This window comes from Bubalus bubalis, chromosome 24, assembly GCF_019923935.1.
Source record: "Bubalus bubalis isolate 160015118507 breed Murrah chromosome 24, NDDB_SH_1, whole genome shotgun sequence".
Classification (NCBI taxonomy): Eukaryota; Metazoa; Chordata; class Mammalia; order Artiodactyla; family Bovidae; genus Bubalus; species Bubalus bubalis.
In genome coordinates this window covers 32,185,351-32,199,414 of record NC_059180.1, presented here as the reverse complement: position 1 = coordinate 32,199,414, position 14,064 = coordinate 32,185,351, and positions in this window count along the sequence as shown.

Below are 14,064 nucleotides of genomic sequence, written 5' to 3'. Positions count from 1 at the left end.
TATCAAGTTCATTGAGCTCTAGTGGTTTTCTGGTGGCCTCTTTAGCATTTTCTGTGAATAACATCGTGTCATCTGCAGACAGTCACAGTTTTACTTCTTTTCCTGTTTGGATCCTTTTGTTTCTTTTTCTTCTCTGATCGCTGTGGCTAGCACTTCCAAAACTATGTTGAATAAAAGTGGTGAGAATGAACATCCTTTGTCTTGTTCCTGATCTTAGAGGAGATGCTTTCAGTTTTTCACCATGATATTATGAGTATGATAATTAGCTGTGAGTTTGTCATATATGATCTTTATTATGTTGAGATAGGTTCCCTTTATGCCCACCTTCTGGAGAGTTTTTTTTTTTTTTTAATCATAAGTGGCTGTTGAATTTTGTCAAAAGCATCTATTGAGATGATCATATGGTTTTTATTTTTCAATTTGTTAATGTGTTGAATCACACTTTGCAGATATTGAAAAATCCTTGCGTGTCGATCCCAAACTTCCTAACCATCCCTTCCCCCATCCTTTCTCCTGGTAACCATAAGTTCATTCTCTATGTCTGTGAGTCTGTTTCTGTTTTATAAATAAGTTCATTGGTATGGTTTCTTTGTAGATTCTGCATATAAGGGAACTCCGCTCAATATTATGTGGCAGCCTGAATGGGGGGGAGTTTGGGGGAGAATGGATACATGTATATGTATGGCTGAGTCCCCCTCCTGTCCACTTGAAACTATCACAACAGTATTAATCATCTGTACTCCAGTATAAAATAAAAAAAGAAACATCCTTGCATCCCTGTATAAGTCCCATTTGATAATGGTGTATGATCCTTTTAATGTGTTGGATTCAATTTGCTGTATTTTGTTGAGGATTGTTGCAACTATGTTCATCAGTGATGTTGGCATGTAATTTTCTGTGTGATATCTTTGTTTGGTTTTGGTATTAGGGCCTTGTAGAATGAGTTTGGGAGTGTTCCTTCATCTGCAGTTTTTGGAAATAGTTTCAGAAGGATATGTGTGTCAGAAGGATAGGCTCTTCTGTAAATGTTTGATAGGATTCGGCTGTGAAGCCATCTGGTCCTAGACTTTTGTTTGTTGGGAATTTTTTAATCACAGTTTCAATTTCAGTGCTTGTGATCATGTGTTAGTCACTCAGTTGTGTCTGACTCTTTGCGACCCCATGGACTTTAGCCCGCCAGCCCGCCTCAGTCCATGGAATTCTCCAGGCAAGAATACTGGGGTGGGTTGCCATTTCCCTCTGCAGAGGATCTTTCCAACCCAGGGATCAAACCTAGGTCTCCCACACTGCAGGCAGATTCTTTACCGTCTGAGCCACCAGCGATCCTTTTGCTTGTGATTGGTCTGTTCATATTTTCTGTTTATTCCTCGTTCATTTTGGAAGATTGTATACACCTTCCTGAGAATTTGTTCCATTTCCTCTAAGTTGTCCCTTTTATTTTCCTCTCATGATCTTCTGTATTTCTGTGGTGTCTGTAGTAACTTCTCCTTTTTCATTTCTAATTTTATTGATTTGAGCTCTGTTCTTTTTTTTTCTTGATGAGTCTAGCTAACGGTTTATCGATTTTGTTTATCTTTTCAAAGAACCAGCATTTAGTTTCATTGATCTTTTCTATTGCCTTCTTCATCTCTATTTCCTTTATTTCTGCTCTCATCTTTATGATTTCTTTTGTTCTGCTAACTTTGAGTTTTGTTTGTTCTTCTTTCTCTAGTTGCTTTTGGTGTGAGGGTAGGTTGTTTATTTGGGATTTTTCTAGTTTCCTGAGGTAAGATTATACTGTTATAAACTTCCCTCTTAGAACTGCTTTTGCTATGTCCCACAGGTTTTGAATCATCATACATTCATTTGTCTCTAAGTATTCTTTGATCTCCTCTTTGATATCTTTAGTGATCCATTGGTGGTTTCATAGCATATTGTTTAGCCTGCATGTGTTTGTGTTTTTTTTTTTTTTTTTCTTGTGGTTGGTTTCTAATCTTGTTAAGGAGAGACCACTTTTAAAATCTGTTTATTCACTGATGGACACTTGGGTTGCTTTCTGTCTTCTTCCTTCCTTCCTTTTTAACCTTTAAAAACTCTCAGGGACAAAAAACATCATAATAATTATAAAGATAATTTTAAAAGAAAAATAATCAAATTAACTTAAAAAAAAAAAAAAAAAAAGAACAGCTATGTGTCATGCCCTTCCTATATGGAGTTTCCATTTTCTTCTATTCCTTACCAGCTTTTGTCCATATGCAGTCATTATTATTACAGATTTTTATGCACTCTTCCGCTTTACTTGGAAGCTAATTCTTTTTTATGTTAAGACACTGCCTGATGCTGAACTTTTTGACAAATGAGTTCAAGATAGTGTTTGCAATATATTACAAGTTAAAAAAAAATTTCCCTGTTGGCTGTCTTTAATTTTTATTATCTTGAGTAATAAAATTATTTTGAAATCTTTTGGAATCATTTATCTCCTTTCACTCCCTCGTTTTGGATAAAGGCCCAGGAGTGGGCTTATTAGGTCAAAGGAAAGAATAGTTTTAAGACTTTCAAAACCTGCTACTGAGGTTGTTCATAACTGAAACTGCCCTTTACAGAATTTGAGGGGAGGGGTTTTGCTGACAGCCTCAACAGTTCTGGGTATTATTATTTATGTATCTATTTTATAAGGTAATAAATTAGGTTATGATTATTGTTCTCATTCACATTTGATTTCCAGTAATGTTAAATGTTCTGCCTAATGTTTACTTGTCGGTTGTATTTTTCTACTTTTGAATTGCCTTCTCTGACCCTTTACCAGATTATCTCATGGAGGGTCAATTTCACAGGAATTTACCTGGACCTGCTCTTAGTTGGCTGTAGGTATGAACATTTATAGGTATTAAAAAAATATTTTTTTTTTTTTAATTTTTGGCAGTGCTAAGTTTTTGCTGCTGCACGGGCGTTCTGTTTTTCCTCTAGTTGCGGTGTGCAGGCTGCTCGTTGCTGTGGCTTCTCCTGTTGTGAGCGCAGGCTGTAGTGCGCGTGGGCTTCAGTAGTTGTGGCTTCCAGGCTTTAGAGCACAGGCTCCATAGTTGTGGCTTATGGGCTATTTATAGGCAATTTTTAATGGAATCCTTCCCTGTTTTTCTAAATGCCACACATGTGCATGCACACCCACACACACTACAAATTGCCAAGTGTTGGTGTTGAATCAGCCTGGAGAAGGAGGAACTGTGTTCCGTCCTGGGGCCCCCAGTGTCCCCAGCCCACTGCTAGGTTCCTGGTCAGTGTGTGAGGGACAGGACGGGGAGGCAGGCTGGCAAGTCTTTCTGCAGTTTCCTTTCTGGGCCGGAAATCCCTGAGCCATTGCATAGATTTAGAAACCTACAGTGGGTTGCAAAGTGTGGGCGCAGCCATCTCCAGCCTCCTCAGGCCCCTGCATTCCAGAGGTTTGCCTTCCATCGCCCCCGTCTCTCCTCCTCCAGGGCCGAGTTCCAAGGCCCAACACAGTACCTCAGTGGGTGCATTTCTGTTCAGGCATGAGACGGCTTTTGGGTCATTTTGATGCCTATTTTCCCCCTTGTATTTATAATAATTAAAAAAAATCTTTTTTATTTGGCTGCACCGGGTTTTAGTTGGGGCACACAGGATCTTCGATCTTCATTGTGGCATGTGAGCTCTTTAGCATGCGTGCGGACTCTTAGTTGTGGCCTAGTTCCCTGACCAGGGGGATTGAACCCAACTCCCTGCATTGGGAGCGTGGAGTCTTAGCCACTGGACCACTGGGGAAGTCCCTGTTTTGACGCCTTTTAGGAAAAAATGAACAAGCATTCCACATTATGGTTTGGGATACAGCTGAAGTTCATTTGACTCTTTTGTAAAGATCAGACTATAGCCACACCTCGGTGATGTCTGGGTTCAGTTCCAGACCACTGGCATAAAGTGAATCACAGGGACATTTTGGCTTTCCACTGCTTGTAATAGTTATGTTTATACTGTAGTCTAGTGAGTGTGCAATACCATTGTTTCTAAAAAAAACACACCAGTGTGCATATCTTAATTATTGCTAAAAAAAAAGGTAGTTGTAGTAGTAACATCACAGATTACCATAACACATATAATAATCATGAAAAAGTCTGAAATATTGTGAGAATTACCAAAATGTCACACAGAGACACCAAATGAGCGATGCTCTGAGGAAAATGGCACTGACAGATTTCTTCAACACAGGGCTGCTGCAAACCTTCCATTCATAAAATGTAAACAACCCTCCCAAGCCCCCGAAATGCAGTGTCTGTAAAGTGCAATGAAATGAGGTATGCCCATAGACGGTACAAGGCCCCCGTGAAGTGGAAGGCAGATGGTTGTGGTTGGGCAGATGGGCCCAGATCAGCAACAGCCTGGCTGTCGTGTGACCTTGGGTACATGCCCTGGGCTCTCTGAGCCTGTTGCTGCTGCTGCTTCTGGTACTCGGGGATCGTCCACACCTCAGTGGGTTATTATAAAGTCAGAGGGACGAGCAAACGTGTTTTGAAGAGCAGAGCTTGGACTCTGGAGTCCTCTGGTTGTAATAACCATGGCAACACAGCACCCCCTCCAGAGTGTGGGAATGAGCAGGACCAGATCCCCCATTTGCATTCACTGCTGGAAAGTCTAAAACCCTCTCGAGTTCCTCTTTCTAAACTTCACTGAGCACCTGCTGTGTGCCGAGGATTGCATGAGGGGAGGCCAAGGACAGCTGAGAACCAGCATCTGGCTTTCTGGTAGCCCGGAGCCTTATGGCTGATAGCTCACCACTGCTCTGGACTCTTGATTCCGTGTACAGAGGGTCCTGGGGGCCCCCTACTGGTGAGCGGGTTTCACAGCCACCCACGCCTCCCCCCTCCACCCCATCCCTCCAGTGGAACAGCTGACTCCACGAATCTAATACACGTGTGCTTGGATTCCGCCAGCTTTAATTTTTCAAGGGCAACGCCTTCCCCCAAAGTAAGTGAACAACTCTGCAGGCTGTACCCTTGGGGGCTGAATGCCCAGAGCACAGGTCCGTGGAAACCAGTCCCCTGGAACATTCAACCTTAGAATCAGGATCTATGCCAAAAGGGGAGCACCCAACCAGGCTTTGATTAAAGGATTTGGGACCATCCGTTCCCCTCAAGGAAACTCATGCCTCAGGGGAAGCCAATCCCAAGCTAGGAAGACCCGGGGCAGCCTGACTCATATAGCAGAGGCTTCAGAAATAGCAGCCGGGCGAGTGAAGAAATATCGCAGGCAAGAATAGTTCCGAAGTGGCGTTCCCTCTCCAGAGCGGGATCCAGCAGGCCAGGCTGTCTCCTGGATCACAGGGCAGGTGTTGAGGGAGATGGAGAATTATCCAGACCAATGTGGGCTCCATCGCCCCCAGAGGTATTTCAAAATCACTAACAGCCCTTCTTTCCTGGATCCGCCTCAGTCCTGATCTTCTCTGACTTCCTCGTATTTTGTGCTCATCATTCTACCCCAGACAAGAATCTTGACCTTGCTGGATGAGATGAGATTGTAGCTGGATGAGATGGGATTGTGGCAGAAGGAGAGGAAGTCTCAGATCTTTGGCAAGCCTGGTGCTGCCTCAGGCAGAATCTCAAACTGCAGAGAAAAGAGGAGAGAAGTATAAGGCTTTGTGGACCTAGAGGACAGGGAACTCCCTGTTTCCTGGAATCAAGCTGCGGGCCCTTGTTACAGCCCCTGGCACACTGCAGGCCCAGCAGGGTCAGGCCTCAAGTGGCCCCCACCGAAACGCTATCTCCCCCTTTTAATGGGGAGATGGTTCCCAGCCTGAGAGAGGACCGGACCCCAGCACCTGATGCTTTGGGAGTACAGATGATGTACCCAAAGTTGGTGGGTAAGGGGATAAAAGAATCTGCCTGCAATGCGGGAGATGCAGGTTTGATCCCTGGGTTAGGAAGATCTCCTGGAGAAGGGAACCCACTCCAGTGTTCTTGCCTGAAGAGTCCCATGGACAGGGGAGCCTGGTGGTCTACAGTTCAGGGGGTCGCAGAGAGTCAGACACGACTAAGCTATCTAGTCAATTGGTGAAGGGGGAGTTCAGGAGCTGAATCCTGATGGAGAGAGGGTATCCAGATCATGGAAGCAGCAGGGATATTCAGATATTTCTGGAACACTCAGTGACCTCTGGATGACTTCTCTGCACTTTCAGAAGGAGCCACAGCCTTACCCCTTGGATCTCCAGCTCACTGTGAAGCAGGGACCTCTTCAATTTAGGGGTCACAGACCCAGGCAGATCCTCTGCACCTTTCTGAGCAAGGTGCCATCAGCAGGTGAGTTTTAAAATTTTTTTAAAAATATTTATTAATTTTGACTGTGCCGGGTCTTGGTTGCAGCACACTGGCTCTGTGATCTTGGTTGTAGCACGTGGGATCTCTAGTTGCAGCATGCAGGATCTAGTTTCCTGGCCAGGGATTGAATCCTGGCCCCCCTGCATTGGGAATGCAGAGTCTTAGCCACTGGACTACCGGGGAAGTTCTAGCAGTTCTAGTGAGTTTTAATTTCTGTTACTTTCTTTTTCTGGTCTCTGTGTGATGGGGTCATCAATACAATACGAAATAAAAGCAGAGACAAGAATGTCTGTCTCCTTGCCAACCTGCTTCTGATGTTTGTCCATCGGCTATGAGGTTAAAGGCTGGGTACCAAATACCCCAAGTTACCAGGTTAAGGAAGGCCCCTCCCAGCCCTCATTTGCTAAGAGAATGTTTAGAAGGAAAGTATGAGCATTAGAGAAGCTTACTGAATGCCCATTCTGTCATCTGTTGATATTCTATCTTTGGTTCTTTTTCAGACATGACATTGTACTTTTAATAGTTTCTAGTTCCCTGCCAGAATGTACAGCTTGTGTTGGAAAAACCCACTTCTGAATTCCCGTTTGTGTCTATTGTCTGTACTGTGGTTCTTGCTCTAAGAATTTTGTCTCCTTAAGTGTATTTATTTTTTTCTTAATAATTACAGCGGTTGTAAGTACAATTTAGAGCTGTATCACCATGCCTAGCATATGAAGTAAAAGTTTCTCATTCAAAAGTTTTTAGTTGCGGCAAAATATGCATAACAAAAAAGTTGACCATCTTAACAGGTCAGTAGCGTTAAGTTACTTTCACTTTGTTGTGCAATCAACCCCCATTCCAGGAACCCTTTTCATCTTGCAAAATTGAAACTGTCCCCATTAAACAACTCCCGTTATCCCCTTAGACCAGCTCATGGCAACCGCCATCCTATTGTTGTCTTTCTGAATCTGACTTTAGGTGCCTCCTATAAGGGGAATCATGCGTATTGGGCTCTTTGTGACTGGCCTGTTTCACTTAGCACAATGTCCTCAAAGTTCAGCCAGGCTGTGCTGTGTCATAATTGCCTTCCTTTTTAAGACTGAATAATATTCCATTGTACATACACACATATTTTGCTTATCCATTCAGTTGTTGATGGACACTCGGGTTCTTGAAACTCATGGCTGTTGTGAAGAATGATGCTTTGATAGTCGTACAAACATCTCTTTGAGACCCTGCTTTCAGTTCTTTTGTGGCATTATATCCAGCAGTGGAATGACTGGATCATATGGTAATTTAATTTTTAATTTTTTGGGGAACCGCCATGCTGTTTTCCACGTTGCGGCCAACAGTGCGCAATGGTCCCAGTTTCTTCACATCCTTGCTAACGCTGTTCTCTAAGTTTTTGACAGTAGCCACCCTAATGGGTGTGAATTTGTATCTCATTGTGATTTTGATTCACATTTCCCGAATGATGAGTGATACTGAGCATCTTCTCACGTTCTTATCGGTCATTTGTATATCCTGTTTGGAGGAATGTCTAGTCAAGTCCTTTGACCAGTTTTTAAACAGGTTTTGTTGTTGAGTTGTAGATATTCTTGTCTATTTGGAATATTAACCCCCTATCAGATAATGATTTGCAAGTATTTCCTCCCATTCCACGACTTGCCTTTATACTCTGTCGATTGTCTCATTCCACACGCAGAAGTTTTTAATTTTGGTGACGTCCAGTCGGTCTATTCATTCTCGTTTTAAAGATTTATTTACATTTTTGGCTGTGTTGGGTCTTCGTTGCTGTACGTGCGCTTTCTCTAGTTGTGGGGCACGGACTTCTCGTTGCGGTGGCTTCTCTCGTTGCAGAGCAGCTCGGGCGCACGGGCTTAGCTGCACACACCGTGTGGGATCGTCTCAGAGCAGGGATCGAACCTGAGTCCCCTGCAGTGGCAGGCAGATTCTTAACCGCTGGACCCCTAGGGGAGCCCTCCCCTTATGTTTCCTTGTAAGAGTTTTATAGTTTTAGTTCTAATATTATGTATTTTCTCTCTCTTGAGTTAGTGCTTTAATATAACATTAGAGATGAGCGTGTGTTTTTCCCCGTCATTCTGTTAATACGGTGCATTGCATTGATCTTCTGTGTTGGACCATCGTTGCATTTCAGGAGTAAAGCCACCTGGTTATAATGTATAATCCTTTCTATGTGCTCTTGAATTCTGCTCACCAGTACAGGTGTCCCTCAGTGTCCAGTTGGGTCCAGGACCTCCCATGGATACCAAAATCTGTGGATGCTCAAGTCCCCTATATAAAAGGATGTAATATTTGCATACAGCCCATGTACATCCTCCTGTATAATTTAAATAATCTCTAGGTTACTTAGAATACCTAAATACAATGTAAATGCTATGTAAATAGTTTCCAGCATGCAACAACTTCAAGATATGTAAATATTTGCCAGCATGCAACAACTTCAAGATTTGCTTTTTGGAACTTTTTCTGGATTTTTTTTTTTCAAATATTTTCAATCTATAGTTGATTGAATCTGTGGATGTGGAACTCATAGGTATAGAGGGCCAACCGTTTTTTGTTTTTTTGTGTGTTTTTTTGAGGATTTTTGCATCAGTATTCATCAGGGATATTGTTCTATAGTTTTCTTGAAGTGTCCTTGTCTGGCTTTGGTAACAAGATAATTCTGGCCTCATAAAATGGATTTAAAGATGATCCCTCTGCTTCAACCTTTTGTAAGAGTTTGAGAAAGCTTGATTTCAATTCCCTAAATCCTCGGTAGAATTCACTAGAGAGGCCATCTGGTCCTGGGCTTTCCTTTGCTGGGAGGTTTTTGATTACTGATTCAACTTGCTTGCTAGTTATAGATTTCTTGAAGATTCAGTTTTAGCAGGTCATATGTTTCTAGGAATTTATCCATTTCATCTTGATTGTCCAACTCGTCATACAAGTGTTCATAGTAGTCTCTCATAATCCTCTTTAGTCCTATAAAAATCAGTTGTAATGTTCCTGATTTCACTTCAGATTTTTACTTACTTGGGTCTTCTTTTTAAATTAGTCAATCTAGCTAAAGATTTGTCAGTTTTGTTGATCTTAAAAAAAAAACCACTTTTGGTTTCATTGACTTTCATTTTTCTACTTTCTACTTTATCTCTGAACTAATCTTTAGGATTTCCTTCTTTCTGCAAGCTTTGAGTTTGATTTCTTCAAGAATCCTTAAGAAGTTGGGTTGTTGATTTTAGCTCCTTTTGTAATGTAAGGATTTACAGCTATACATTTCCTTCTTAGCACTGCTTTTCCTCAATTTCATAGTTTTCATTTGTCTCAAGATATTTTCTAATTTATCCTGTGATTACCATTGGGTGTTTGAGTGTGTTAATTTTGTACAATTTATGATTTGTCCGGTTTTTCCTTCTGCTATTTCTGGCTTCTTTGTGACTGAAAGAGAGTTTGTATGACTTGAAATTTTAGAGGTTTTTTAAGACTTGTTCTATGGCCTAACCCGGAGAATGTTTAATGTACACTTGAGAACAATGTTGCTATTGGGTGAAGTGTTCCATATATATATATATGTATATGTCAGGTCTGGTTGATCTGCAGTGTTATTCAAATTCTCTGTTTCCTTACTAATCTTCTCTTTGGTTGTTCTATCCATTATTGAAGTGTACTCTCTTTCAGTTACTATTTATATGCAATACCTTTTTCCCCATCCTTTCACTTTCTACATATGTGTGTCCTTAGATCTAAAGTGAGTCTCTTGAAGACAGCTCAAATTATTCGATTTTTCAGCTCCTGAACTTGTTTCTTTATTATAATTTCTACCTCTTTGTTGAGAGTCTCATTTTTCTCATATATTATTTTTCTGATTTCACTTAGTTGTCTGCCATCTTTATTCTCCTTCAGCTTGTTGAGCATATTTAAGAAGTTGTTTTGAAACCTGCCAGTAAGGAACAGGCCTATTTCTTGAGAGTTTCTGGAGATTTACTCCGTTTCTCTGAATGGGCCCTGTCTCCCTGTTTCTTTGTATGTCTTGTCATCTTTTGTTGGAACAGGGCGTTTGAAAAGACACCCACCTCTCCCATTCTTTGCAGACTGCCCCTGTTCAGGGGAAGGCCTTCACTAAGCAGCCTGGTATGAAAGTTCAGGGTTCTTTCAAATACTTTCTAGTGGGTGTATCTTCCCTGGGCTGGTCTGTGTATGCTTTAACTCCACATTCCCAGCAGACTAGCCATCTCACCCCCACTTCTCAGGGATTTAGATACAGTGTTGTATCCGTCTGTCCATAATCGTGCCCCCAGTCACCTGCAGGCCTGCAGACTCTTGGTGGCTGTCTCTGTCAGCAGCACCTACTCCTGCTTTCGGCAACCACCCACATGATACCCAAACCATGCCAGCCTTCTCATCACCACTGAGTCAGAGACGGAAACCTGTGCCCCAGCAGGTCCCAGACAAGTCAGCACGTTGCAATCAAGTTCCATTCATTTCCTTCTACCCCAAAGCAGGAGCCAGGAACCGACTGCCTTCTCTGAGAGTGTACTGGGGAAGGCAACCAAAAAAAAAAAAAAGCCATGAAATTTCCTACTGTTTGGAGTGAGACTTTTTCTCAGTCAGGCACTCACTTGGTTGTTGCTGCTGCTTAACTAGTTTCTAGGGTTCTCACAAAGCTACTTTGGTCCATTTATTGTTCTATACTCAAACTCATGTCCATCAAGTTGGTGATGCCATCCAACCATCTCATCCTCTGTCATCCCCTTCTCCTGCCCTCAATCTTTCCCAGCATCAGGGTCTTTTCAAATGAGTCAGCTCTTTGCATCAGGTGGCCAAAGTATTGGAGTTTCAGCTTCAATATCAGTCCTTCCAATGAACACCCAGGACTGATCTCCCTTAGGATGGACTGGTTGGATCTCCTTGCAGTCCAAGGGACTCTCAAGAGTCTTTTCCAACACCACAGTTCTAAAGCATCAATTCTTTGGCGCTCAGCTTTCTTTATAGTCCAACTCTCACATCCATACATGACCACTGGAAAAACCATAGCCTTGACTAGATGGACCTTTGTTGACAAAGTAATGTCTCTGCTTTTTAATATGCTGTCAAGGTTGGTCATAACTTTCCAAGGAGTAAGCGTCTTTTAATTTTATGGCTGCAATCACCATCTGCAGTGATTTTGGAGCCCAGAAAAATAGTCAGTCACTGTGTCCCCATCTATTTGCTATGAAGTGATGGGACCGGATGCCATGCTCTTAGTTTTCTGAATGTTGAGCTTTAAGCCAAGTTTTTCACTCTCCTCTTTCACTTTCATCAAGAGGCTCCTTTAGTTTTTCTTAACTTTCTGCCATAAGGGTGGTGTCATCTGCATATCTGAGGTTATTGATATTTCTCCTGGCAATCTTGATTCCAGCTTGTGCTTCCTCCAGTCCAGCATTTTTCATGATGTACTCTGCATATAAACTAAGCAGGGTGACAATATACAGCCTAGACGTACTCCTTTTCCTATTTGGAACCAGTCTGTTGTTCCATGTCCAGTTCTAACTATTGCTTCCTGACCTGCATATAGGTTTCTTAAGAGGCAGGTTAGGAGGTCTGGTATGCCCATGTCTTTCAGAATTTTCCACAGTTTATTGTGATCCACACAGTCAAAGGCTTTGGCATAGTCAATAAAACAGAAGTAGATGTTTTTCTGGAACTCTCATGCTTTTTTAATGATCCAGCGGATGGTGGCAATTTGATCTCTGGTTCCTCTGCCTTTTCTAAAACCAGCTTGAACATCTGGAAGTTCACAGTTCACATATTGCTGAAGCCTGGCTTGAAGAATTTTGAGCATTACTTTACTAGCATGTGAGATGAGTGCAATTGTGCGGTAGTTTGAGCATTCTTTGGCATTGCCTTTCTTTGGCATTAGAATGAAAACTGACCTTTTCCAGTCCTGTGGCCACTGCTGAGTTTTCCAAATGTGCTGGCATATTGAGTGCAGCACTTTCACAGCATCATCCTTCAGGATTTGAAATAGCTCAACTGGAATTCCATCACCTCCACTAGCTTTGTTCGTAGTGATGCTTCCTAAGGCCCACTTGACTTCACATTCCAGGATGACTGGCTCTAGGTGAGTGATCACACCATCGTGATTATCTTGTTCGTGAAGATCTTTTTTGTACAGTTCTTCTGTGTATTCTTGCCACCTCTTCTTAATATCTTCTGCTTCTGTTAGGTCCATACCATTTCTGTTCTTTATTGTGCCCATCTTTGCATGAAATGTTCCCTTGTTATCTCTAATTTTCTTGAAGAGATCTCTAGTCTTTCCCATTCTATTGTTTTCCTCTTTCCTTTGCGTTGATCGCTGAGGAAAGCTTTCTTATCTCTCCTTGCTATTTTTTGGAACTCTGCATTCAAATGGGTATAACTTTCCTTTTCTCTGATTTTCACTTCCCTTCTTTTCACAGCTATTTGTAAGGCCTCCTCAGACAGCCATTTTGCTTTTTTGCAGTTCTTTTTCTTGGGGATGGTCTTGATTCCTGTCTCCTGTACAATGTCACAAATCGCCATCCATAGTTCATCAGGCACTCTATCAGATCTAGTCCCTTAAATCTATTTCTCACTTCCACTGTATGGTCCTAAGGGATTTGATTTAGGTCATACCTGAATGGTCTAGTGGTTTTCTCCACTTTCTTCAATTTCAGTCTGAATTTGGCAATAAGGAGTTCATGATCTGAGTCACAGTCAGCTCCCAGTCTTGTTTTTGCTGACTGTATAGAGGTTTTCCATCTTTGGCTGTGTGGATCACAACAAACTGTGGAAAATTCTTCAAGAGATGGGAATACCAGACCACCTGACCTGCCTCTTGAGAAATCTGTATGCAGGTCAAGAAGCAACAGTTAGAACTGGACGTGGAACAACAGACTGGTTCCAAATTGGGAAAGGAGTACGCCAAGGCTGTATATTGTCACCCTGCTTATTTAAGTTATATGCAGAGTACATCGTGTGAAATGCCAGGCTGGATAAAGCACAAGCTGGAATCAAGATTGCTGGGAGAAATATCAATCACCTCAGATATGCAGATGACCCCACCCTTATGGCAGAAAGCAAAGAAGAACTAAAGAGCCTCTTGATGAAAGTGAAAGAGAAGAGTGAAAAAGCTGGCTTGAAACTCAGTATTCAAAAAACGAAGATCATGGCATCTGGTCCATGATTATGGCATTGCTTCATGGCAAATAGATGGGGAAACAATGGAAACAGTGACATATTTTATCTTCTTGGGCTCCAAACTCACTGCAGATGGTGACTGAAGCCATGAAATTAAAAGACACTTGCTCCTTGGAAGACAAGCTATGACCAACCTAGACAGCATATTAAAAAGCAGAGCCATTATTTTGCCAACAAAGGTCCATCTAGTCAAAGATATAGTTTTTCTAGTAGTCATGTATGGATGTGAGACTTGGACTATAAAGAAAGCTGAGCACCAAAGAATTGATGCTTTAGAATTGTGGTGTTGGAGAAGACTCTTGAGAGTCCCTGGGACTGCAAGGAAATCAAACCAGTCAATCCTAAAGAAAATCTGTCCTGCATGTTCATTGGAAGGACTGATGCTGAAGCTGAAACTCCAGTCCTTTGGCCACCTGATGTGAAGAACTGACCCACTGGAAAAGACCCCGATGCTGGGAAAGATTGAAGGCAGGAGGAGAAGGGGACAACAGAGGATGAGATGGCTGGATGGCATCACTGACTTGATGGACATGAGCTTGAGCATGCTCCAGGAGTTGGTGACAGACAGGGAAGTCTGGCGTGCTGGAGT